Source organism: Bidens hawaiensis, unplaced genomic scaffold (genome assembly GCF_021521415.1).
Source record: "Bidens hawaiensis isolate Kalapana, Puna unplaced genomic scaffold, B.hawaiensis_p1.1 tig00029306_1, whole genome shotgun sequence".
Classification (NCBI taxonomy): Eukaryota; Viridiplantae; Streptophyta; class Magnoliopsida; order Asterales; family Asteraceae; genus Bidens; species Bidens hawaiensis.
This window is the reverse complement of record NW_027494839.1, coordinates 120,779-148,261: the sequence shown is the minus strand read 5'-3', so window position 1 is coordinate 148,261 and position 27,483 is coordinate 120,779. Positions and strand designations below refer to the sequence as shown.

Sequence of the window (27,483 nt, the reverse complement as noted above, 5' to 3'; positions counted from 1 at the left end):
TCATAAATCTTCTTAACATAACCTTCCTCTTTCTTCGAAAAACCTTCAATCTCCTTCTTCATCTCCATCATGGAAGATTTCATTCCCTCCTTCTTCTTGGAAAAATCCTCATACTCCCGCATCCCCTTTCTAAAACGAGTCACACCCTCTGCCAAAAGGGCAGAAAGGTTGCAAGAACTCAGGATCAGCTTCGACATCATGGAATCACCTTCCATACCAGAAATAGCCTCACGAACTCCAGGAGGAGCAAAGTTGGCTAACACATCAGCACAAACTTCCGGATTCTTGAAGCTATCACCAACCTTCACATTCCACTCCGGCACATAGATTACATCCCCATCCAACCCTTGAACAATCGGCATCACAACCTTCTTGCCAGTCGACTTCTTCTTCTTGGAAACAACCAATCCCTGCTCTTTTTCCACTTCCCCACTCGGACCTTGATCTTCGACAACCAAAACATCGTCACTAATATCAACCGGCTCATGAGAAGATGACTGACCAGAAGACTTCAACAAACGCCGCGTAGAACGACGAGTGGAAGCCTTGGGACCAGCAACCTTGGTGAACCCTTTGACGTTCAGCACTCCCACATACTCAACATCTTCAAAACGACCCTCTTTCCCTCGAACCACCGAATCCTCCCCAACAACAGCCGCAGCATCAGTGAACCCAACATCCAAGGTATCATCACTTTTTAAGAAATCCAAAGCCGACATAACTACAAAAAGCAAAGGAAACCTATTAGCAAACATATCAACAAAATAAAGCAAATACGGGACAAACAAATGCATACCCTTATTATCCCTCATAAGCACGGGATCCCGATTAGGTTTATCCCACAATTTGCTTATTCCTAACAACACAAGAAGATGTTCGGGAAGAGGGCGAAGACGTGACGGTCATTTTCTAATTGATTTCAAAAAAGCCTCATTCAACTCCGATTCGGCCGGCTCTGGTTCATTTAGAACAGCCTCGGGTTGTCTCCAAACGGGTTTAAATGGAATAATAGAATCGAAAACAAAGAAAAACGGTCCTTCCAAGAACCGAGGGTTGTAACCGTCGAAGAAACCAAACATGTGTCAACCTGTGTGTGTTCAAACGTGTACCAATCACCGTTTTTCGCTAAGCGAAAGAAACAGCGAAAACTCAACAATGAAGGGTCATAACCTAGGGCTTTACATAAAACTTCAAAGTGTAAAACTCTAGCAAGCCCTAACGGATGAATCTGACCGAATGACACACGATAATATTCCAAAACATTCAAAACAAAGATTGAAAACGGATGCCGGAGATTCGAAAACTCAAAGTGACGGCAATAAAGAGCAATGAAGCCTGCCGGACAACGATCGATTGAAGAATCGACCGGCGGAGCAATCGGTTTATACTTTAACCCTATTCCCCATTCAATACAAAACGACTCAACCTCTTCTTGGGTCAATCGGGAAAAACTGACCGAAAGGTCTTTTTTAACAACCATAATTTCGAAGGAAAGATGAAGGATCGAGACTAACCTGATAAAGGATTGCAAGAAACTTGAATATTGTGGAACTTTAAAACAAAAATGAAGGAGAAGGAACAGTTATGCTCATTATTAAGGAGCAGTTATTGGGAACCGCAACCTGCAGTTACCATCCAATCAACTGTCTTGTCAACATTTCAAAAAATAACCAAAACTGAACAAAGCCTCGAAGCCTGCAAGCCCTGAAGCCTTTAAGCAATAAACAAAATGTGTGCAAAAGTCAGAAGCCCTTGAGCTTACCTCTCAAACACCTCTGACTTGGGGGCTGATGACGGGGGTAGCCCAAGGAATTAATAAAATGGTTTCCACACATTAACGCTAAAAAGGTTAAAAGGTTAAAAGCTTCGTTTCCCGCCCAAACTTATGTAAACAAGTACCCACGTGCTACAGTACGATGTGAACTCACTATTCACATCACTGACCCTTCTGAGCAAAGGACATGCTCAGATAAAGTATTATTATTTTAATCATGGACCAACGGTCCAAAGCTTCCCGCCCATAAAGGTCAACTCTCTAAGCAAACTGGAGGGGAATTAGTTTGTACACTAGACAAAAGGCTTGGTCTCTCCTTCTATATAAAGATGACTTAGCCATAAACAAGAACACAACAAGATCTGGGCAGATAACATACTCTCCCTGATCTTCTCTTCTTCCTCGAGAAATAGGTTCCTTGCTTATTTCTATCTTACTTCACAAACATCATAGCTTCACCAAGAACTTCATCCAATAACCGATTCCAAACATCACGGTTCTGGATATTCGGTGAACTATAACAACTAACAACAAACTAGTGAACCTCCTTCTACGTTTTGCAAACGTAGAGGGACACCACGACCTGCGTTAGGTTAACCTGAACCCTTGAAGCTTGTTAGCCTAACCAGTCCATTCACTATCATTGGTCTTATCTTTGTTGTAGCAACATGTAATAAAAAACTAAACCACCAAATCGAATAACAACAAAGCATTTAAAAGCAAACAACCAACATTCATAACAAGAAGTATCAATACAAAATGTAAAATGTAACCTTGGGAACATTGATGGAGAAAAAAGGAGAAAAAGTGTGGCATTCTCTTCCGCCATGGCCATCTCTGAATCCAAACTCATGTTTCGATCTATTGTAATTTCAAGATTAGGGTTGTGTTTTGATTTTTGAATTCAAAGTAGTGGTTTTCGTATTCTAAATTGATGTGTGTAATTATGGGCATTTTGTGAGTCATATTCAAAGTTGGGGATATACTTTGATTTTGGGATTTAATAATTGATATTGATGTTAATATTGAGTCATTAGTTGACCAAAAAGTCAACTTTATGCTTTGTAATATGCATCACTTTCATCGGCTATTTGATTCTGACCCAAAGAATTACTGACCTAATTCACTAACCACAAAATTATAAACATTTTTTCTAAATTTTTAGGAACAAAATAATCAGATAAGTAGACAATCAACCGTGTATAATTAGATAAATATGTATTTGTCTCATTTTTTTATAGAACATGCTTATAGAGATATAATTACTTTAGTCCTAAATAATCAGAAAATCTAAAACATCCACACGATTTGTAGCGACAAGATTTTTCCAAAGCATTATGTGTTAATTAACAACTGAATATCTATCCAGACTTTTAGAAGAAAGGAAAAAAGAAAAACAAATTGGTTGAATAGGAATCCAATCTAGATTACAAATCCTTAAGAATACAATTATACAATCAAAATCAGGAAGTGAATACCTGATGATATTCGATGTTGATGAAATGACGTATGTATGTGATAAGAAGCTTTGTAATTTGAATCAGGTTAAGCAAGTGTGTTGAGGCAGTTTGAAGTTTGTGAATGGAAGCTTTCACAACAAGATTTGCAAAGGGGGTAAAAAGAAATTTCAGCATAGGAGACGTGGAATAGCATACTGCTTCTTTGCTTGACAATTTGGATGTTGTAGTCTTTTATTTTGTAACCGAAAGTTTGGATTATTTTTTACTTGAACAGGGAAAGGAGTTGTGGGAAGGAGATGTGTGTATTAGCATAAAGGGAATTTGGGGATAAGAGGGAAATCAATTAATTTAAGAGGGAAAACGAATAATTGATTAAATAGATAAAGTTATATAAAATTAATTCATAAAACTTATATACAATAGAACTCTTATTTTAAATATTACAAATATATAAACTATTAACTTTATGAGATAGGATCTAGAAAGGATTCCTTTTAAAAATAGAACTAAATAATTAGTTTTAACTTTCTTTTAAAATACTCTCTCAGTCTCTTTACAAGTGTCATAGTTTGAAAAACACAAAGTTTAAGAAAGTTTGAATGATTGTACTTTTTGATTAACAAATGACTATTTTGCCCTTCGTATATATATAAAAAGACAAAATTTAAGAAAGTTTGAATTATTGATTTGTGTAAGGGTAAACTTGGAAATTAGGTAATAAATTTTGAAAATAGACATTTATAATGGGACAAACTAAAAAGGAAATGTGGACACTTTCAAATGAACGGAGGGAGTAATATTTTGCGTTTTTTTTCTTTCCTCCTAATAAGGTGGTATTGTTCCTTAATGTCGATGTAATGTATATGTGCATCAATATCTATTGCATATATAAAATAGTGTCCTATTGCATATAATATAACACAAATGAATTATATAACACACTATTGAATATTTGCAAATACAACACTAATAATTGTATGCAAAACATACTATCGCATATATGTAATACAACACTAATGCACATATGCATTTTATCGATTTTTTAAGGACGCTTGTATGTGTATCAAAAGATTAAAGGTAGGTAAACACATGTTAAAACATTGTAAAAGTGTCATAATATGTTTTTATGGGGACGCCTTTTGGGTTGTTAATGGATATTTTATGCGACCATAAATTGGTTTCATAATCTTATTTGGGATATCAGGACGCTTTTTGAGTTCCGAGACTTATTACGACCCCTTTACATGAAACGTTTTTCTCGTTGGTCCTATTAAATGAAAGGTCCTATAAAATAGCATTTTAGGACGCTTTTGTGCGTACTAAAAAGCCCTTTTATTGTAGTGATAACATCTCCAAAAGTTATGCCCGGGTAATGCTAATTTGTCAAACAAAAACACAACACTATTAAAAACCTGACCACATCACTTACATCACTTTCTAAAGGCACATTAAAAACTTGGTTTGGAGTTTGTTTGCTAAAAAGATTTTGACATGGTTACAATTTTAATTGCAAGTCATGACTAGCTAGGTGCAAACGCTTATATGGTACGTTTTTTGGAATCAGTAAAGAGGATAACTATATAGTTGTGGTGCTAACTGTTAATTTTGTTGCCTTCTACATGTGTAGTTTGGGATTTGCTTAGTGACAACTTTAAGAATTTGCTAAAGAAAATTTAGTGGTGATCAACCGACTCTCGAAATAGAAACAGTATGTACATCTATTTGAATTTTATATAGAAAAAATGGTTTCTATGATTTGGCTTAATGTGAAACATCGTTTCATTAATTCTTTTTGTTATATTGAACAATGTAAGATAATGGCAAATTTTGCTTATAGTTCACACTAGAGGTGTTCAAAAAAACCGGTTACGGAACCGGTTTGGGCGGTTAACCGGAAAACCGGTTTTTTAAAAACCGGTTTTTTTAAAAACCGGTTTGACCGGTTTACGTAACCGGTTTACGTATCGGTTATACTTTTTGGAGCCAAAACCGGTTTTATAACCGGTTATAAAAAAAACCGGTTTTTTTTAATAACCGGTTATTAAAAAACCGGTTAACCGGTTTTTAAAATAACCGGTTTATAGCCGTTATAAAAAAACCGGTTAACCGGTTTTTTAATAACCGGTTAACCGGTTAAACCGGTTTTCGAACGTTACCAAACGGCTTTATAGCCGTTTTTTTTTTTTTTTGCCCGTTTTTTTAGCCGTTTTTTTGGTTTTTTTACCCCCACAAACATCTATATATAGTTTAGGTTGGGTATTGGTTAGATCACACTTGATTATACAACTCCAAAAGCTCTAAACGTTTATTTCATACGCGATTATAACTCCAAACGCTCTTCTTTCGTAGTCGTTTATTTCATACTCGAGTATACCACTCTTAATTCGTAGTCGATTATCATGGCCTCCCAAAGTGCTGCTTCATCGGTCAACATGGGTGCCTCGAACACGGGAGAAACCGTCGTTCGGGTCATCCCCACGAAACGAAACCAAGATATTTGGCAACATTTCGACCTATGCGAAATGTCTAACGGAACCCAAAAAGCTAGATGCAAACATTGTTTGAAGTTTTATAACAAAGAAGCAAACTCCAGTTTAAGAGCTCATGTAGAAAGGCCCTCTTGCAAGGTCTTGAAGGACGAATCCGGAAGTAGTTCGCAGCCGGAGATGACGAATCAAGGAACGGTGTTTACGTACGACCTTGAAGCGGTACGTCAACAGTTTGGCAACTTTGTGATTCAACAATCACTTCCTTTCAACCACTTCGACAACCCTCAATTCACGGAGATGATGCAAAAGTATGTTCAACCACGCTACCAACACGTAAGTCGTTCGACCCTTAGAAGAGATATGCTTAAAGCATGGAAAAACGCTAAATCCGAACTAATTTCATACTTTTCAAACTTACAAACTGGTGTGAACTTAACAACGGATGTGTGGTCGGTACCTAATGGTTCGCCCGACTCATACATTTGTGTGACGGCTCATTGGGTTGACCCCCGGTCGTGGCAAATGATGAAACGAACCGTTGCGTTTCAATTGTTTGATTACCCGCACACGGGTAGAAATATTTTTAAACTCTTGGATAAAGTCATTCGACAATACAAGATTGAAGATAAAATCTTTTCAATATCGTTTGATAACGCGTCCAACAATACGGCCGCGGTTGGCCATTTAAAATTAAAGTATAAACCTATTTGTGATGGAGCGTTTTTTCATAGCCGATGCATTGCACATATTATCAACTTGGCCGTGCAAGATGGGTTAAACGTGATCGAAACGCAAAGAAACAATTTTAAAAGAATGTTACGAGATGTTTTTAGCAACAATAAAACATTTTCAAGATACAAAAAATTTTGTGATGAAGCTAATTGTCAATGGTTGGGGCCCAATTGGGATTGTCCAACAAGATGGAACTCGACTTGTGATATGTTTGAGAAAGCCATCCAACAAAAAGAATCACTAGTTGCGTTTCATCAAATAATGTCAAGTAGGGGTAAATGTGCACCGTACGATCCTAGAAACTGGTTATTGATTGAGATCGTTACGGAGGTTCTTCAAATTTTTAAATCTTGCACAACTAGTTTATCCGGGGTTTACTATCCAACAAGCCCCATTGCTTTACCAAAAATTGCTGTCATGTGCACAAAGTTGACTGAAATTCATTGTAGGGGTGCACCTTATTTTGATATGGGTGCAAAAATGAAAGAAAAATTTATAAAATATTTTCAACAACTACCCGCTGTTTTGACCTGTGCGGCTGCGTTAAACCCTTGCATCAATGTTGGTGGTGTTGAAGCTTTAATAGAAAAAATTTGTGATGAGCTAGGGTTAAACGACGATCAAAACCCCTATTATAGCCAAACTTTAAAGAATGATTTCAACACCACATTGGCAAACATGTATGATGTTTACCTTACAAAACACGGGTCGTCTTCCCAAATTCATGACTCGTTAAGAGCTGTTGCCCAATCCCAATCCCAAACCGACCTAGAAATGGGGATGTACTACATGATTTGGGAAGACGCCGGTAAACGTCAAAGGGTAAACACCCCAAGCAGTGAACTTGGAAGGTATGGTGGTACCAACTTTGTGAAACACATGACTCCGGATGAATTTAGAAGTCTTGATTTGCTGGCTTGGTGGAGAGGTAAGGAGGATGAGTTTCCGATCCTCGCCGCCATGGCCAAAGATTTACTAACGGTCCAAGCTTCCACGGTAGCTTCGGAGTCTGCTTTTTCTGTTTCTGGCAGGGTTATATCGATTAGGAGGACTCGACTCACTCCAGCAGCTGTAGAGATGTCGATTTGCTACAAGGATTACTTGGACTCTTTAGACAGGGCACAACATCAACGCTCACTCGAGGGGGAAATGGACTATGAGGCGGCCTTGTATGAAGACGAGGTCAATCAAGGACACATTCAACCAATGACCGATGAAGAAGCCGCGTACGACGATTACCTAAGGAATAGCTCGGGATCGGGTAGCGAAGAAAATGAGTAACAAACATCAACTTGTTAATGTAATCGTGTCTAAGCATTCTTTAATGTTTGTATTTTTGAGTTACGAATATGCGATAACGATTTAATGTTTGTATTTTTAATGTAAAAGCTATAAATGAAAGTTATGTGTTTTTAATCTTCCAAGCAAAGAATGCTAACAACGAAACCCTAAACCCTAAACCCTAAAGAAAAAAAAAAAAAAAAAAAAAAAAAAAAAAAAAAAAAAAAAACCGGTTAACCGGTTAGACCGGTTATTAAAAACCGGTTATAAAAAACCGGTTTAATAACCGGTTCTAACCGGTTTTTAAACCGGTCCAAACCGGTTTGGCCGGTTTGAGTTTTCAGCAATAAAAACCGGTTAATAACCGGTCCGGTTATTAACCGAACCGGTTTTTTTCTGGATAAAAAAAACCGGTCCGGTTAATAACCGAACCGGTTTTTTCAAAAAAACCGATTTGTGCACCTCTAGTTCACACCCCCGCAACGCGGGGGGTAAATTACTAGTTAAATAGCTAAATATAAAGGAAAAAAAAAACAATTGATAAAAATTGTACCTTGCTTATTAACCAAAATCCAACTTACGACATGTATTGCAGCAGGCACATAGCTGGTAGCACGGACTGCATGAATAACAAAACAATAAATATATTTTCATATTTGCAAATGAAAGCAACTGATTATTATATATAATAAAAACCAGTATAATTATAATAATTAATTTATTTACCATATAAGTCCTAACTCCTAAGTCCTAAGGCTATTTGTAGTAGAGGGGCTATAAATGGAGGCGAATTATGACACGTGGCGCCCAGTTAGCAAAAGGGATGAATTTGTTTTTGGGGTGTAATGGTGTAGGGGTTACAAATTGGGTCCACAATATCTTTTTTTATTATTATTTTTTATAATTAAAATAATCAAATAAAAACCAATTTCTTCAAATAATTAAATAAAAATGCATTAAAATTAAAAAGAAATACAAAAAAAAATGCATAACTAAAAATATAAAAAAACCTATATTGTAGCTCGGTTGGCGTACATGTTTAGGTTCGGGTCGGGAAATTGAAACAGATAGCTCGGTTGGTCTAGGTTTATCGGGTCCATTGTAAGTTCACGTTCGGTTGGTTTTGCGAACCATGGTGTTGACCGAAAGGAGGGAATGGGTGGTTCGGGTTGTTTCTAGGATTCATTTTGCATATACATGTATACACACACACAACATATATACATATACATATACATACACACACACAACATATATACATATATACATATATATACACACACAACATATATACATATATACACACACACAACATATATACATACAGGGGTGGGTTATAATAAAAAGAGATAGTTTCCTAAGAAGAGTAAAAATAAATCTAAACTCTTAGATCTATGATCTAGTGGTTGAGATTGATAGTTTTTAAACTAACAAATAGTTTCCTAAGATATAGAATTTAGGCTACATAGTTTCCTAACTCTAAATTTTATATCATTCCTACTCTTCCTACAAAACTATGTCTTTTTATTTTAACCATTTTCTATACACACACACACACACACACACACACACACACACACACACACACATATATATATATATATATATATATATATATATATATATATATCACACACAACATATATACATATACATATACATATATACACACACACAACATGTAATAGAATAATAATATTTCTTCTTCTTCCACGGCGACAAAAACAACCCACCCCCACCCCTTTTCGCCCACATATCATCGGGGGGGGGGGGAGGGGGTGTTTGCGCCCAATTTCGCCCATATGTCGCCCACGCCCACTACACTCAGCCTAAGGATTATGATGTGCTTGTAACACTAAAAAAAGTACATGATATGATATCCAAGCTTCATTTAAACCATGGCTTGCAGCAACCAATGCAAGTTATACACGCCTCTCTGTTTGTTTCTGAATATTTTAGAGTGAACAACGGTTTTCGTCTATGTAGTTTGTTTAAATTTGTTAATCCCTCCAAAAGTTTAACATTTGTTATTTTCGTCCCAAGGCTTCATTTTCGTTGCAACTTTCGTCCATCTCGTTAACATAACTTGGACTTAAATAGCATATTTTAACAAAACCACATGGACTAAAATCGCAATGAAAACTAGGCCTTATGGACAAAAATTGCAACTTGAATGAGACCATATGGACGTAAATAGTATAATTTAAACTTCTAGACTTAAATAGCAAATTTGAACAAACCATAGAGATGAAAACCGCAGTTCTCTCTATTAAATATATTATTATTTTCTTTTATTGTTCGGGTAATTGGTATAACACTAGGGGTGTTCAAAATACCCGAACCCGATTAACCCGACCCGACCCGAACCCGAATAAGCTAACTCGGGTCGGGTTAAATAGGGTCAAAAAGTATTAATCGGGTTATTCAGGTTAACCCGAATTATTAATAGGGCTGGGTTCGGGTTTATTCATGGAAAAAAGTCGGATTTCGGGTTAACCCGAATAACCCGATTAGTGGTGATACTTAACTTTAAATACAATAATGAAATGGTGAAATAAGCACTATAAAAGCAATATTGTAAGCTTTATAGATGAGTTAATTATTCTGTCTGTTCATGAGAAGTTAAGCGAAAAGTTCATTTATGTCGTGTTCATTTAATTAAACGAATGAACATGAACACATGTTTCACTCATTCATTTATGTTTGTGAACGTTTGTTTATAATCGTTCATTTAAGTTCATTCATGTTCGTTTACATATTAATAGAAAATTATTAAATATTATTTGTATTTCGAAATTATATCACCATAATATGTTTTATATTTGTTTGTTTGTGTTTATTTAAATGCATTCATTTATGTTTGTTTATGTATATTTGTGTTCGTTAATGTATGTACATATGTGTTCCTTCATGTTCATTTATATTTGTTTAATTATGGTTGTGAACTATTCGTTTAGATTTTAAATAAACAAACAGGAACATGTTTAGTTTTTAACTAACAAACATGAACACAAATATTTGTTCGATTAAGTGTCGTCTTTGTTAAAAGTAAAATGAATCAACATGGACATGCATTTATTCATGTCGATTCGATTCGTTTACAGGTTTATTTATCATTATAAGACAATTACTTGTAAAATAATTTGAAAATTGAGTGGAATGAGAAATTTCGCAACCTATAATTTACAAACACAAAAAACAACTTAAAATTATAAAGTAACTTGGTTAACCTGATTAACCCGACTAACCGTACCCGACTAACCAGAAACCCGAACCCAACTAATCCGAACCTTAATAGGGTCGGGTTGCGGGTTAGATATATTTTAAGGAAAACCCGACTAACCCGACCCGATTAACCCGAAACCCGATCGGGTTGACCCGATTAACACCCCTATATAACACCCCGATTATATTTTCTATTTTTAAGTGTGTTAATAATATTTAATTACATACGTTTATACTAAATATATAAACTAACATACCCCTCCCGACTTCCGTTAAACCCCTTTTTTATGGTTGAGAAAAAAAAATGTGTCTACGTCTATAGTCTAGGACCACCATTTATTTCTCATCCAAATCTCCAACAAACCCAATTACACATGGCGTTATATTAGTCAGATACTAATAATTATGCATGGAAAACAGAGTAAAGTCAACCCATAGCCACTTGTGTCGTTTTATATATTTTCGCTTCATTCGTAACCAACTTGGTATACCTTACCGTCACATTCATTCATATCCAGAGTGTAAAAGTAGAATGTCCGATGAAAAATCAGTAGCCGGGGAAATCCAACCCATTGTGGTACTTAATGCCGACGGTTCATACACTCGCCTCGTATCCTTCCCCAGATGTAACCATCAACGACACCAAGAAAACCGGCGTTCGAATATATATCCCATCCCACTCTTAGTTTACTACCACGGGGGTCGCTTTGTTGTCATGAGTGCGGCTACAACCATAAATCATGACTTCTGTAACTAGCAGCATACCTCCGGGTTGTGGTGGTGAGCGTTGACTACCGAAACGCACCAGAGCACCGCCTCCCAGCTGCCTATGACGACGGGGTGGAGGCTCTGCATTGGATCAAGTCAACCCAAGATCCATGGTTGACCGAGTTTGCTGACTTCTCTAACTGTTACCTAATGGGAAGTAGTAAACCTAGTCTACCATGCAGCGCTACGTGTATCCCAACACCTTGCTGATCTTGAGCCCTTGAATATTAAGGGTTTGATCTTGCACAATCTGTTCCTTGGAGGAGTGGAAAGGACGGAATCAGAGATCAAACTGGCGTCCACCGGGTTTCTCCTTACGTTATCCTTAAGCGATTCGATGTGGAATTTGGCACTCCCCGTCGGTGCAACTCGTGACCATGAGTATTGCAACTTGACGAGGGGCAGTCTGGACGATATGGTCCGGATCAAAGACGTTGGTTGGCGGGTGATGACGGTCATTCGTGATGGGGATTTGATGATGGATCGTCAGATAGAGTTCGCAAAGGCTTTAGAGTTGAAAGGTGTAGAGTGCACATGTTTCCGCAGTGATGGTCATCACGGGGTTGAAGCTACTGACAAAGCTAAAGCCGAAGAGCTGTTACAAGAGATATCGCGTTTCATGTCTTCGGTTAATGGTACCAAATCCAATGCAGTATCTGATATATACACCGACAATTAATAAAACATTAATTGCCAATTTTTATTTACATGCTGCACAATGTACGCAGTGTGTGTGAGTTTGTAGATCATGATATTGTTCTTGAATGTTTGATAAAATAACTGTAAGGCTGTATTTTTACAATTATAATAATATACTAGTTTAAGGCGCCTTGCGAGGTCACAAAATTTGAAATTACTTTGATGATACAGTTGTTTATGTTAAATAGTACAGTTGGATTTAGGTATAGTTTGACCAGGCTTAGTCAATTGTTGGGCTCACAGCCACAAACTTAATTTTTTGTGGTGCGTCTTCGAAAAATAGAAGTTTTAGATGGCGTTTCTAGGTTCTTGTCTTGATGTAAATGTTGTGGAACGACACAAATTATTTAAGCTAAGATTTCAACAGTTTTCACAAGTGGAGAATCTTTGAATGCTTCATACCACTAATAAATGAGATTGATTAGCGAAGTTCTTGACGTTGGAGTCAATTGTCAAATGCCAAAGTTCAAATATAATGAATACGATTTAACTTCTTAACAACTCGGATGGGCTTCCTCTGTAGGAGAATCAAAAGTAACGAGAGTCTGAATATAACCACATTGGAAGAAATACATGAACAACTTTAAAGCTACGAGAGATTCCGCCATAATATGTTTTCGTGTTGAGTCACACAATTAATCACTGATGAAGAGAGACAAAGAATAAATGAATAAACCGAGCGATGAGATTATAGCTCCATAACCCAAACATATATAGTTCATGTTTATGAACATTTATGTTCCAATGAATGCATTGCTCTAGTTTTTATGAAACGGATGAGTTCAGAAGATAAACGACGAAACGAAAAGGAACGAACTTGCGTGCAAGGGAAAAATTGACTTTTTTTAAAGAAATGAAAACTCTTAAATAGAATTTGAATATTAAACGCAGTTTTTAGTACACAACTTGAGTAGGAAATTGAAAGAGGCAATAAGTGAAACGCCAAAACTTCAAATTAATGGCGTAACCGGAAATTTTTTCCTATAGGTTCGGAAAATTTTGAGGGACAGACGACCGATTGTCTATCACTCAAGTTTGGATATTCTATGAATACAATGTTGAAATTTCTACTTATACGAAATCAAAATACATGAATATTTAATGTTAAAAAAAGTTGCCTACACCTCTGCTTCAAAGTAAATTAGATAGCAGAATTTTTCAAATTAAACAACATCTTGAAAATTACGTTGAATAACAAAGATCAACCCGTCTTAAAAATCACGGTGTTACTCAAGTTGACGTCTGTGAACCCGTTTCTCTTGCTTCAATGAATTGATTTGAAAGATTTAAGGATGGTGTATGAAAGATTTAAGGATGGTGTAATTTCTATCAGTATCGATGATGAGTCGACGCGAATTCGATGTTGGTAAAATACAAGCGTTATGATGATGAGTCGACGCGAATTCGATCAGTATCGATTACACTTGTTAGGGTATAGACATTGCTGTTAAAGTTTGATCGTTAAAGTCAAAAAATTAATTCATCAAATTAACATATTATAAAACAAAATATCTAAAACAATACTCATTTGATCAGCAAACCTAGACCGCACCAAAGTTCTAATTTATATATAACAGTACTAATAAGAAGTTATGAAAAGAATTGTTTTTTATATAATATAATAAGAACAATTATAATTATATATTTAAAATTCGTAATAATAATGGTAAAAGATAGAATTTTTATGGTTGAAAATATGTATTGTTGGTCGTAATAATGATAGTAGAAGATAGATTTGTATGGTTGGAAATATGCAATATGGTTGGTGTCGTAACATTATACATATAGATAAAGATGAAATTTTGGTGCCACAACTTCGAAACTCACTTTTTTATGTGTATAGACATCATTTATTTTTTATCTTTTTGTTATTTATCACATCACATTTTTTAAAGGCATTTCAATATATATTATTTTCAATGTTTCTTTTAAGTATTATTGAGTTTTAGATTTAATTTCGGTATCGTAACGAATTTAAGCGATGCTAACTAAAAACGCAACGCATAGTCGCCGCAACACTATTGTTATTGTTTATTCAGTTTCGATACCGTGTTATTGTTTATTCAGTTTCGATATCGTAACAAGCCTACCCAATAACGAAATTAGTTTTTATGTTTACTTATGGTAAATCGTTACCGACCCAATGTATGTTAACTCGCCACTGCAACTCTCGTGTTTGTTTGTTTTTTTTAAATATGTCAATTTTTCAAAATTATTTTTTAGGTTTAGTTCCATTGTCGTGGCGAACCTATAGATGCCAACCAAATTTTCGTCACAACTCCTGTCATTTGCCAACCGAATAAACGTCGTTTTACTTATATTATTTTGTGTGTCATAAGCTATACGTTTACTAATTTATTTTTCTATCAGATACCAACCGTATATTGTCTCTTTCATCATAAGTTGTACGCGTGCTAACACTATTTTGGGCGTTAACATGTATTTTTTGATTTAGTGCAGGTGTCGTGACGAATTTAACCAATACCAACCGAATTTGGGTCAAGCCACCGCCGCAACGCGGTGGGTTTAAACCTAGTTTTGATTAAAAGCCACGTGGTGGGACGCCAACGTATTTTATTGCTTTAATTTTGTATGTTTTTCGATGTCGTCTTTTTCCAACGAATCGTGTCAGTTCGCTGCGACGACATGTTTTGTTTATATATGTTAACTAGTGCTTCACCCGGCGTGTTGCGCCGGGCAGGTCGGTAAAACCATAATAGTAGTAAAACTCAAGTGTTGTCGGTCAAAAGTGCTTCACGCCGACTCGAAAGCGGTCGGTTTTCGGTTTCATGAGTTATAAAACAAAAAAATATAAAAATTGAGGTGGAGCAATGTGGGTGGCATCGGCAGGTAAACTCTACATAGAAAAGGTGTCACACCCCGACCAAAGGCGGCGGAACATGCAGGGGTTCAACGATTGCTCATAAGCGCATGATACTGTTTAAAGCGACAATATTTAACAAACTCATTTCATTTCATAACATCGAAAATGTCACATAACAATATTTATAAGTCAAATACAACAACATATAACAAAATATAGCAAATCAAATATTGTTCATTTTTGCTAATATCCTAGAGGTATTTGTGACGTTTTCTTCTCCGAACTCATTAATCAACCTAGATGCAAACCTGTACCATTTCATAAAATAAAGTTTATCAACACAAAGGTTGGTGAGCAATTCATAAGTTTGAACATATAAGTATATAGTAAGAAAAGCCACAAATCTTGTATACGAAACAATAAATAAAAGCAATAACTTGGATAAATAGATAAAATCGCTAATAGAATTACGTTAGCGACACCTTGCTATGAGGGGATGCCAAATAGTCTAGGATTTTATAGTTATCGTTAATTGCATTACGTTAACGACACCTTGCTATAAGGGGATGCCAAATAGTCTAGGATTTATAGATCAACCAACCAAAAGCGATAAACACATAGGCATATAATCATAGAACACCAAATCGAGCATTTATTTAAGTAAGGTATACAATAACGTGTGTGGTTTAAGACCCAAGTATAAAAATTTAGTTTAGATAAGATGAAATGTCACCCCCAAAACAAAAGATGGAAAACGGGGTACGAAAGTACTCACGTTCAAGTAATAAACTTGAATAATGGATGATTTGGAGTTTAACCGGAATGACGGGTTTAACGTACGAAGCTTAAATAAAAGAAAGTGTTGAATTAAAAGATTGTCTTGAAGATCTTTAAATAAAATAAATGTTGAGAAAAGTAAACAATTTAAAGTTAAAGGTTTAAAATGTAACTATTTAGGAATTTATAATAATAACCCTTTAAAAATGTAAGTTTGCTCGAAACCGGGTTAAAGTATCTAACCTTAATTTTTTACTTAACCTATGTTAAGTAATAGGGGCATTTACATATATCCCCTTCCTAAGTTCTCTTATTACATATTTACCTAACCCTTAAAAATCAATTACATATTTCCCGTTTTTTAAAACCTGTATATTACATATTTGTCCTTTTCATTAAAATTAACTCATTGATTGACTAATTTACCCTTATTCAAACAATAAAAAATAGAAAATAAATTCAAGATCTTCCTCAATATCAAAAGAATTCTTACTATTAAAACCACTACGTTAATACTTTAACCATATACACATTTTGTATGGATTTTGCTTTTTAAATAAATATAAAATCCCTTTGAAGTTCTGGTCTTCCCCAAGCTCATCCTACAAATTGTTTTACATCATCATCGTAGCTCTGTACATCACGATCGTACACGTTGTCCCGATTTCCTGTTGCCACGCTCCATCACCATCTTCAATCTTCCTGGTAGGAGGTCGATGGTGATTATAATCTCAGATCTGGGTTGAGAACGAAAGAGATAGATCCGAGTTGATGGAAAATCATTTTGGAAAATTGGCTGGCTTTGGGCGTTAACCTACAGTGGGTACGGTAGTCCACAGTGGGATAAAATGGAGAAGAAAGGTGATGGTGGGTCGTCAGCGATGGTTCTTTGGTGACAGACGATGGTTGAGGTGGTGGTTCTATGGTGGTGTTTCAAATAAGATTGAAAGAGATTGAAGTGTTAGGTTGTGGAAATGTATAAACTGAACAAGGATAAATTGGTAATTTGTCATGGAAAGGGGAAATATGTAATTTGGTTTTAAAGGTTGGGGAAATATGTAATTAAAGGTTTTAGTAAGGGATATATGTAAAAATCCATAAGTAATAAGGTAGAGAAAATGCAAAAGTGCAAGTTCCTTTAGGATAAAGATACTAAAACGGGTCTTTAACGAGTGTTCGGGATGTTGGTTCGGGTCTTGGTAATTGGTCAAACCCAAAGTCAACTTTCCAAAATAATGAATGTTATGAGATAACTCAATAAAACTTAATAAGACTTAACCAAGTATGTAGTTCTATTGTTGTGGATATAACAACGCACGTTAAGTGAGTGTTTGGTTTTGTTGGTCCAAACTATGTTATGAGATCAAGTTGGATCCAACAATTCCAAGTACTTAAGAAAATAATTAAAATCAGTTTGTAAACTATTATAAAGAAATATACAAGTCTTGATAGCTAAAAACACACTTGTGTCTTAAGCGAGTAAAAATCGGATTGGTTCGGTTTCCATTTCACAACAAGTTCATAGATGGTTTCCACATGCCCAAATATCAAAGATCTTGTATAATAATGTACAAATGAAAATACTTAAGTTTTACAACCAAAAAGTTAACAACAAAGTCTTTTAAACAAAAGTTCGGTTTGGTTCGGTTTCCATCTCACAACGAGTTCATAGATGGTTTTCACGTACCCAAATAACCAAGAACTTGTAAATATGATAAACAAACTAAAATGAGCAGAAATTAAGCAAGATTAATATGTATAAACAAGTTATATAGATTGTTTTGGATAAAAATCTGCTAAGGATAATGTATCCAAATTCGTTTAGTGAGGATTAGTGCTATGATGATGAAAACAAGTATGTATCGATTGCAAACACAAACACACGGATTTGTTACGGGGAAAAGCCCTTGATCTGGTTCAGATCGCCGGCACAAAAACCCCGGGCTATGACAACTCGTCGACCACCACTTTATTAATATAAAAAATGAGGATACAAGGTTGGAGATTATGATCAGTATTACAACGAAAGCTATGTGCGTGTGTGTATGTTGCTGAATTCTAGTGAGCAGAGTGTGTTGTTGTTGTGTTGGGTGTGTTTTCCTAGCTGATCATAGCCTTTATTTATACATAAAAGATAATAACTCAATGGAGTTATGAATAATAAAGACTATTAACTAATAATCCCTAAAAATCCGCTATTGCCTTCAATATAATCGTAACTGCCACTTTGACCACGTGCTCCATCACTCAGGCTGCGAAATAGAGGGTAGACCAGGTCTTGGAGCCGTTACACTTGATAAATATCAGCCTTCATACAAGAAACAACCGTTAATAGCACCAAATACCGAGGATCCATGATCCTGACATAGCTCTGGAACTCTTCAGAAAGATAATTGATCTGGACACGTCAATATCTTCTTGACTGCAAGTTAGTGGATAGACCGAGTCTTCTAACCGTTATACCTGCTAAATATAAGACTACACATGAGAACAACCGTTAATTAGTAATAAGTACTGAGGATCCTTGATCCTGATACGATTTGGAATACATACTAAGGATAACTTATCCAGACCTATGTCAGGATAACGTATCCACAGTGTCAAATTTTCGTGCCTTAACAATTGCCCCCTAAATGGCGGTTGTGATAAGATCACATCTGTCATTTTGCCTTTGAATTCAAACTTCCTGCATAAATAGATGATATTTGACAAGCTAGAAATAATTATCGTATATCTACAGAGTTTCCTTGGGAACTTCCCTTTCGGTTGTATATCCTTCTCCCTGTAAATCATGAACAACTAGTAACACCTGTTTAACCCGGGTGGATGGCCCATTTTTTGAATGGTGAAATCCGGGTTAAGATTTTTGGTAATTGCAAGTAAGTTTAATAAATAGTATCTTTTAACTATCTGTTGATTGTCTGTTATTTTGAAAGTTTGTCTGATATAGCTTTAGACTTGTTGAAGTTTTGAGAAATATTCTTTAGTAAAAAGTTTTTAGGATAAAATATCCTTGCAAAAATAAACCAGGATCTTAAATCCTTATAAAAATAGATTGAGAATAATGAATCCTTATATCTATAAAGATATAAACTGAAATTAAATAAGTGTAAACCGATAAACAGAAATCATACCGTAAGGTCTGGTTAGACCTAAGTTACCATAAGTATTGATCCTTTTGCAATCCTTAGAAAACTGAATTAAAGGATTTTAAATCCTTAAGTATTGATCCTTCGGTGATCCTCAGAATCTAATTTATGATACCTGATGCAAATAACTTATGATATTATCTGAGATTAAACCCAATAAACCGGGGACAAGCCCATAAAATAAACTGGGGACAAGCCCGTGCAACTGGGGACAAGTCCATATAATCTGGGGACAAGCCCGTGAACTGAGGACAAGCCCAAAACTGGTGTTAAACTGGGGACAAGTCCAAACTAGGGACTGGCCCAAAGATACGGATGTCAACTGGGGACTCGCCCAAACCGGGATTTAGCCCAAACGTGAGATAACGTGAAAATGTTATAAACCTTGGTTAACATGTAAATGTTAGAAACCTTTGTCTTGAGATAACGTGAAAACATTATAAACCGGTGGTATGGTACGTCTACCATAAATCGTAGGATCCTCCATATAACCGAAGACAACGAAATTGTCAGCCACTAAGGGTGTACTGGTCTCGCTGCCCCGGACTATACGTTGGATAACGTGCGCTCCAGGCGAGAGTGTAGAAACTCTATTTATAAGAAAGGTGAAAACCTTTAAACCTTGGAGGGTATGACCATCGGGGGTCATACCCAATCGTGGGCTAGGCCAAGGAAAATAACGATGTACCTTAAGCGAGAGGGAGAGGTGGCCAACCTCTTAGATATTGAACCTATTATTGAAACCTGCATTGCTACTTAAAAACTTGGAAAAGACAAACGTTAAAAATATATTATCCTTAAATTAATAAGAATCTGAAAAGGATAAGTGATCAGATAGATGTTACCAATTTTAGGATCCTAGATCATTTAAGGATACTCAATCCTCTTAGGATACTTGATCCTGATCCGAAAAAGTACTTCTTGAGGTGGATAGCATTCCATGCTCTTGGTAACCTGTTGCCCTCCATAGTGAGAAAATGATATGCCCCTTTCCTGCCTCCGACTCGATCTGATAAGGACCTTCCCATTTGGGTGCTAACTTCCCATCAGCTGGATTGGTTGTATTTTGGAAGGCTTTCCTCAAAACTAAATCTCCTTCTTAAAATATTCTGATCCTTATATTTTTGTTGTATGCCCCAGCTACCCTTTGTTGATAAGCTGCCATTCTGATCTTGGCTAGGTCTTTGAGTTCTTCAACAGCATCCAAGTCTTCAAGAAGGATCTCTTCGTTGGCTTCAGGATCACGGATGCTCGTTCTTGCTGTAGGAACCACCATCTCTGTTGGGATTACTGCTTCTGATCCAAATACCAATGAAAAGGGTGTTTGGCCTGTTGCATTCTTGGGTGTTATCCTGTCGGCCCAAAGAACATATGGTAGTTCCTCGGCCCACTTTCCCTTCTTGGATTCTAGCTTTTTCTTTAAATTGTTGATGATGATTTTGTTGCTAGACTCCGCTTGACCATTAGCTTGAGGATGCACTGGTGTTGAAGTAATCATCTTTATGCCCCAGCTGTCACAAAAGTTAGTTGTTCTTTACCCAATAAATTGGGAACCATTATCACGAATAATTTCAAAAGGAATACCGAATCTAGTTATAATATTCCTTTTAATAAAATATATAACTTCCCTTTATCGGACTTGTACGAATGCTTCTGCCTCAATCCATTTAGAGAAGTAGTCCGTCATGACGAGCATAAAGACCATTCCACCTGGTGCCTTTGGCAGCTTCCCAACAATGTCCATTCCCCATTTCATGAAAGGCCATGAAGAGGATATAGGATACATTGGTTCTGCTGATTGATGAAGGATATTTGCATGCCTTTGGCAGACATCACACTTCTTCGAATACTCTACTGCATCCTTCTTCATTGTCGGCCAGAAGTACCCAGTTCTAAGTATCCTGGAGAATAACGCTCTCCCTCCCGTGTGGTTGCCGCAATCTCCTTCGTGAAAGTCTTTGAGTACTTCTTGGATTTCAGGATTCTCGATGCACCTCAAGTATGGACCTGCAAGAGATTCCCTGTATAGCATATTATCTAATAAAATATATTGTGATACCTTAAGTTTGAAGGATTTCGGATTCTCCGTAGCTGGGATCTCTCCAGTTTGGATGTACTTTTTGATTGGAAGGATCCAGGATCCTTGATTGTCTGAGGATAATGGATCCCAAAGTACAATCTTCTTATCATTTGTTATTTCCCCAAATTCTTACTCTCCTATCGCTGGCGAGAGTATGTGAGTAATTGGGATCTTCGTATCTTCTGGGATTTTTAGGGATGAGGCTAAATTTGCTAAGGCGTCTGCCCCAGCATCTTCCTCTCTTGGTACCTGTACTATACTAAATATTTCGAAGGATTTTGCTAATTCCTTCACAATTTCTAAATATTTGATCATATTTTCACCTTTCACGGTATAAGAACCGTTAAAGTGGTTAGTAATAAGTAAAGAATCCATATAAACTTGAAGATGCCTGATCCTCATACTTTTGGCTAAAAGTAAACCTGCTATGAGTGCTTCGTATTCTGCCTCATTGTTGGTAGCTTGAAATGCACATGCAATGGACTGGGGTATTATGTCCCCCTGTGGCGATTTCAGTAGTATGCCCAATCCCGTTCCTCTTACGTTGGATGCTTCATTTGTGACGAGGATCCAAGGATCCTTGGTTACATCTAGTTGCTGAACCTCTAGGTCGGTTTCTTTCTGCATGTCACTGCTGAAATCAGCCACAAAGTCTACGAGTGCCTGTGATTTGATAGCTGTCCTAGGCTCATACTGAATGTCGTATGCACTCAGTTTTACAGCCCACTTAGCCATTCTACCTGACAATTCTGGCTTTCTAAGAACATTCTTAACAGGATAATTAGTTTTCAAAATAATAGTATGGGTCTCAAAATAATGTCTTAATTTAGTAGAGCCATAATTAAAGCAAGAATTAATTTTTCAAGGTGAGAGTACCTGGCTTCTGCATCTAACAGACTCTTACTTACATAATATACAGGGTGTTGTTGACCTTCATGATCCTTGACGAGAACAGCACTCACTGCATTACCTGAAACTGCTAGGTATAAATACAAGGATTCTCCATCCACAGGCTTAATCAGGAATGGAGCTGAGGATAAGTAATCCTTCAAGGATTTAAGCGCAGTATCATGCTTTTCTGTCCATTCAAACTTCTTATTCTTTCTAAGAATATCATAGAAGTCTTTGCATTTCTCGGAGGATCTTGAGATGAATCGGTTGAGAGCAGCTATTCTTCCCGTTAGTCTTTGTAAATCCTTGGCGTTTGCAGGCGACTTTAGGTTGATGATGGCTTCAATCTGCTCTGGGCTTGCTTCAATTCCTCTTTTAGTCACCATGTACCCCAGAAACTTTCCAGCCTTAACACCAAAGTGGCATTTTGACGGATTCAGTTTCATGTTATATTGAAAGCTTCTTCAAGATCTCTGAGGTGATCCTCATCCTTCTTTGATTTCACCACCATGTCTTCTATGTAGACTTCCATGGTTTTGCCTAGCTGATCCTTGAACATCATGTTAACCAGTCTTTGGTATGTTGCCCATGCATTCCTTAGTCCAAATGGCATAGCAATATAACAATATATGCCGGTCATGAATGCAGTATCCTCCTGATCAGATGGTTCCATCTGAATTTGTTGAAATCCAGAGGAAGCATCCATGAAGGTAAGCATTTCATGTCATGCCGTTGCATCCACCATGGAGTCTATATGTGGTAACGGGAAATGATCCTTGGGACATGCCTTGTTTAAATCTGTAAAATCAACGCATACCCTCCACTTTCCATTCTTTTTTGAAACTACAACCACGTTAGCCATCCATCGAGGATACTGAACCTCTCTGATCATACCGGCCTAAAGAAGTTTTTCAACTTCTTCTTGTATGATCTTGTTCCTCTCAGGAGCGAATTTCCTTCGCTTCTTATGGACGGGTTTAATAGATAGATCAAGGCCGAGTTTATGAGTGATTACCTCCTTTGAAATATCTGTCATATCTAAATGTTTAAAGGCAAAGGTAGATTTTATTCATGCTAAGAAGGATACCAAATCCTCCTCGATCTTACTGGGGATACTGGATCCTAGGAACACCTTTATATCTGGATCTTCGGGGTCCAAGGATACTTCCTTTAATTCTTTCTCCCGGGCTTCCAGCACGTCCCTAGGATGTTGCTGTGGTTGCTATGCTATAGTCTACTTGGCTGTTGGCTTCATTGATGAGGAATAATAATTCCTGGCCTCTGCTTGATCACCAACTATCTTCACAACTCCCCATGGGGTAGGTAGTTTGATGCATTGGTGGTAAGTTGAGGCCACCGCCTTCATTCCATGCAGCCAGAGCCTACCTAAAATGACATTACAACAAGAAAGGTTATCAATAACACAGAATTTTTGATATGAATTTAACCCTTCTATATAAATTGGCAGGTTTATGTCCCCCAATGTCTTCTTAGTTTCTCCGCTGAATCCGACTAGCACTGATGTTCTTGGGACGATCTTGGAATCTGAAATGTTCATTTTCTTGAGGACATCGTGCTGGATAATGTTGACTGAGCTTCCACCGTCCACTAGGATCCTACGTACATAGTGGTTAGCGATAAATAAAGTAATAATTAAACCGGCATGGTGAGGATCCTGGATGTTCAGTTTATCTTCTTCATCGAAGAAGATCCTTTTATCTGTCGTTAAAGTGGTGGATACTATTGGTCGGTCTCCGTTATCCATCTTGGATTCTTTGGCAAGTCTTCTTGCTGCAGAGAAAGAAGTTCCACAAATGTCTGAACCTCCAGAGAAGAAATTCACCATTCAGACATCCAGCTCATCCTGGTGAGGATTCTGGATCCTCAAGTCGAAGAAGATTCTTTGATCTGTCACTCGAGTAGTGGGGATAAGCGGTCTTTTTTCATCATCCAACTCAAATTCTTCTGTGGGACAAGAAGTTTGAATCATGCCGTATTCTCTGGAGACGAAGTTGATCATGTGAGCGTCTGGTGGTGGTGGTGTTGCTTTTTGTGGAAGATCTTCAGGATCCTGGATCTTGGATTTTTTCCTTCCCAAGAGTTCTTTAAAGTGGCCCTTACTCAGGAGGTATCCGATCTCCCTCCTTAAGCCAATGCACTCATCCGTCGTGTGGCCAAAATCTTCGTGGAAAGCGCACCACTTAGACTTGTCTTTGAAGGTGGTTGACTTCTCGTTGTTTTGGGGCCACCTCGTTTTTTTCCCCTAGATCCTTCATGGCACAAATTAAGCCATGGGTATCTACGGAGAAACAGTATTATGAAATGTTGGGGTAGTCCTCATCATCCTCCTCCTCTTCAATAGCTCTGACGTTTTGGTTGTTGACTTTGGAGTAGGGCTTCGAGTTGTTGTTCTTGAATGAGAATCCTTGCTTCTTGTCAGAGGATTCTTGCTTTGTTTGACTCCCCAGACGATCCTGGATCCACCTGTCATCTTCCAAACGTATAAATCTGAGTGCCCTGTTTCTTACTTCATCTAGGTTCCCGCACGGAGTCATCACAGGATCATTATAAAAGGGGGAGCCCTTCTGAAGTCCCATCTTGAATGCTTCAACAGCGGTAGCCATGTCAAGATTAGGGATTTCTAGAGCTTCCCTGCCGAACCTCGTAACAAAATCCCTTAGGTATTCATCACTAGGTTGGATAACTCGGTATAAATCACTAGTTAACTTCTCAAATTTCCTACAACTGGAAAATTGGCTGTTGAACAAGTTGACTAAATGTAAAAAAGAAGTAAATGAGAAAGGAGGAAGACTTAGCAGCCATTTTAATGCTGATCCTGTGAGTGTGGATCCGAAGCCTTTGCACAAGCAGGCTTCCTTGAGTCTCTCCGGAATACGGTTGTTTTCCATCCTCTCTCTGTATTGTGCCACATGTTCTTCAAGATCAGTGGTCCCGTCGTAAGTCTTCATGTTGGGGGTTTGGAATCGCTTCGGGATTTCAGCATCACAGATATGTGGAGCAAATCTGGATAACTTATGACTTCCCTCAGGTATCTCGGGAGTAGGCCGTATCACCCCGGGAACACTGGATATCATATCCTTGAGCTTCTGTAGCTCCTTGGCCATAGCTTGGTTGATACCTGCATCCTGCACGGTACCATGGTTAGCGTTAAAGGATATAGGATCATACGAGTTACCTCTTTGTTGGGTGAAGGTAGGCATCCCGGATGAGTAGTTGGGATAAGAGGAGTCTGCAATAGGAGTTGGTCCTCCAGAAGCTATGGTTTGCATGGGGATTATATCTCCTTCATGAACTTCGGAAGATCGTTGATGCTGAACTCCGTAGGATCCTTGATTCTGAAAGAAAGATCCTTGAGGTTGTGAATTATAGGATCCCTGGTGATAAAACCCAGAAGATCCTGGTTGAAGGATGGATGATCCTTGTGGGAAAGTTGAGGATCCTTGAGCTAGTTGACCCTTGGACCCCTGTTGAAGGATAGATGATCCTTGCTGGAAGTTTGAGGATCCTTGAGTTTGTTGACCCATGGATCCTTGTTGAAGGATAGATGATCCTGGCTGAAACAGTGAGGATCCTTGAATCTGTTGACCCATGGACCCTTGTTGAAGGATAGATTATCCTTGAGTAAACTGAGCCATGGATCCTGGACTAGTGAAATCCAGCATCCTGGGTATCAGGGGAGTGTGATCCTCCACTGGCCTCTTATTCTTCCTGAGATCTTCTATCTCACGAAGGATCCTTTGATTGGTCTTGTTTTGCTGCTCCATATATGCTTTAACCAGCGAAAACATAGATGAAACATCATTGTTTGTACTAACCACTAGGGTGGCAGCAGTGGTTCTTGAGCTCTGGAAGACTGGCAGCTGTGTCTTGCTTCCAGCAGCAGCGGGCAGTGGTGCTCCCGTTATTGGCGGAGGCATCGGCGGCAAAGTCCTTGATGAGAGAGGAACTGTAGACGGCATGGTGATGAAGCAGAGGTTGATTGAGAGACCATCGATAATGATATGGGTATGAAAAATTGAGAATTGATAGGAATAATACGGATTATAGCACCAATTGCACCACGGTGGGCGCCAAATTGTTTTGGATAAAAATCTGCTAAGGATAATGTATCCAAATATGTCAAGTGAGGTGTAGTGCTAACACGATAAAAGTGAATGTATAACCGAACTATTGGTGAACACAATGATTTGATCACGAGGGAAAAAACCCTTGATTATGATAATCTTAATTCGGTCAAAAACTAGCAAGGTAATCTTTGGTCGAATTGCTTCGGTCAAATATTAACAAGGTAATCTTTGGTCGGATGGTACGTGATTATAATAATCTCCGGCACAAAAAACCGTCGGGCGGTGAAAACTATCACCGTCAAGTTTTTAATGGTCAAAGGTGGTTACAAGTGTTGTGGAGTTTATGATCGATGTTACAAAGTAAACTAGTGAGTAGAGAGAGTAATTGCTTCTGCTCTAGAGTGCATGAGAGTGCAAGTATATCCTAATCGATCATAACTCGATAATTATAAAGAAAATATTATTAACAACAATTCCTAACAATCCGCAAGTCCTCCACTAGCCGCTCCCATTACTTTGACCACGTGCCATAAGAGTCCAGTAGCGAAATAAGTGGAAGAACAAGTCTAAGAGCCGTTGTTGACAATTAAACATCAATCTTCACATGAAGTCGTCCTTTACTACCTAAGTTCAATGACGATCCTGGATCCATACTCCAGCTAGAGAATACTCCATGATGACAATTGATGCAAGCACGCCTTAAAATTGTTATATATGTCTAACACATCACCATACTAAATGCAATCATTAGTAAACAAACAATACTGAGGATCATTGATCCTTTATAACCTGTCACATATCTCAAGGATAATCTATCCATAATGATAGTTAAGGATTAAGGATTCTCAGCATAAAATTCATGCCCTAACATAGATATATATATATCAAGGACACAAAGTCCTCCATGAAGCCTTACCTTACAAGGTCCGAAACCTCACCGATCGGAATCAGAGAAGTAACTACCAAAGGTAACAAGGGGTATTATATTATATATATGTTGTACCATCATAAACAAGTATTAATAAGACCATATGAACTAATTAGAATGAAAGATTAAACTCTGTTTGACTTTTGGAAGAACCTTCAAGAACACTAAAAATAACAAACTTGAATCTTTGATGTTTAAGAGCGTTTTTGGAGTATGAGCAGGTGTAAAATGAAGAGATGGTGGTGTATATATAGGGTAATGTGGTGGTCAAATATGGGTGTGAGACACAAGAGTTTTCATGCAAAAAGGGTCAAGACA

The 27,483-nt window shown here is 37.4% G+C and overlaps 1 pseudogene; it reads left to right on the top strand.

Annotated features, from left to right (window-relative positions):
• Positions 1-11,493: 11,493 nt before the first annotated feature.
• On the top strand, positions 11,494-12,554 carry LOC143578615 (carboxylesterase 1 pseudogene; annotated as a pseudogene).
• Positions 12,555-27,483: the final 14,929 nt, after the last annotated feature.